Source organism: Crocuta crocuta, unplaced genomic scaffold (assembly GCF_008692635.1).
Source record: "Crocuta crocuta isolate KB4526 unplaced genomic scaffold, BGI_CrCroc_1.0 scaffold467, whole genome shotgun sequence".
Lineage (NCBI taxonomy): Eukaryota > Metazoa > Chordata > Mammalia > Carnivora > Hyaenidae > Crocuta > Crocuta crocuta.
This window is the reverse complement of record NW_027530632.1, coordinates 1,150,276-1,151,326: the sequence shown is the minus strand read 5'-3', so window position 1 is coordinate 1,151,326 and position 1,051 is coordinate 1,150,276. Positions and strand designations below refer to the sequence as shown.

The 1,051-nt window shown below is 36.2% G+C and overlaps 1 protein-coding gene across 1 annotated transcript in view; it reads left to right on the top strand.

Moving 5' to 3' along the window:
- The window catches only part of KDM6A (lysine demethylase 6A), a 134,659-nt gene that overhangs the window by 711 nt on the left and 132,897 nt on the right, over window positions 1-1,051 (top strand). The window lies entirely within an intron of this gene.

The window sequence follows — 1,051 nt, the reverse complement described above, 5'->3', positions numbered from 1 at the left end:
AGATAAGGCTCCCCCAAATGCCTCCCACTCCCCCAACACCAAAGGCAGAGCCCATAGCAAAGAAAAATTGTATCCTTAGAAACAGGAATGTTTTAATCTTCTGATGATAGTAAACATGTGGATGCGGAACAGGTACACATAGCATGTATTTACTGGGCAGGACATCTGGCAGGTCGCAGGGCTAGAGTGAAGGGCCACTGCTGTTTAGTATTGGTGTTTTGTTGTGCCGCTTTTGTAGTCAGTCAAGTGAACACTTTCGTAATGAATGTGCAGTTTTTATTTGACACAGGTGTAATGTCTGGGGTTTGAAGTTAGGCTTGTTTCCCAGCTCATCTCTATTGTTTACAGCGGCACTANCTAGTAACTTCTTTAAAGTAAACTGTTTTACAAAAGAGACAAATCCTGTGTAATACAAATTTTTAATGCTACGTCTTTTACTTGGCGAACATGCTAATTTGAAAGCACGTAAACAGACCTAGACTTGAAAATTAGGTTTGTATANGGATGTCATATATCTATATGTATATGTGTATATGTGTATATATACATATACGTATATATGTATACATGTATATATGTATATATATGTATGTATACATGTATACATATATATAGTAGCTTTTAAAATTTTATTAATCTATGAATTTAGCTGTATTTTCCATTGATAACATAATTTGGCTCTGAAGGTAATGAGGAGTCTAGGGATATTAGTTTTGGAGAGTTGGGGTTTTTTTTTGTCTTTTTTTTCTTTTTTGGGAGGTGAGGTGGGGGCATGTGGCAACTTGACTGTTGGCAAACTAGCTGGCAGGAGTAATCTAATAAGATGGGAGAAAGAGAATGATAACCTTTAAGGATTTTAACTCCTCTCAAAGAGGTATTCTGAGACCCATATACTGTCACGTGGATGAACTGGCCATTGGTAGATATTTGTAATAGGAAGAAGAGGGTGGTGAGAATGGATGCAGAGGTATATTTTTGTGTATTTTAGTATATTTTAATATTTTAAGCTGATGGCTTCTGTTAACATGATGTTTTCTTAATCCTCCCTAAG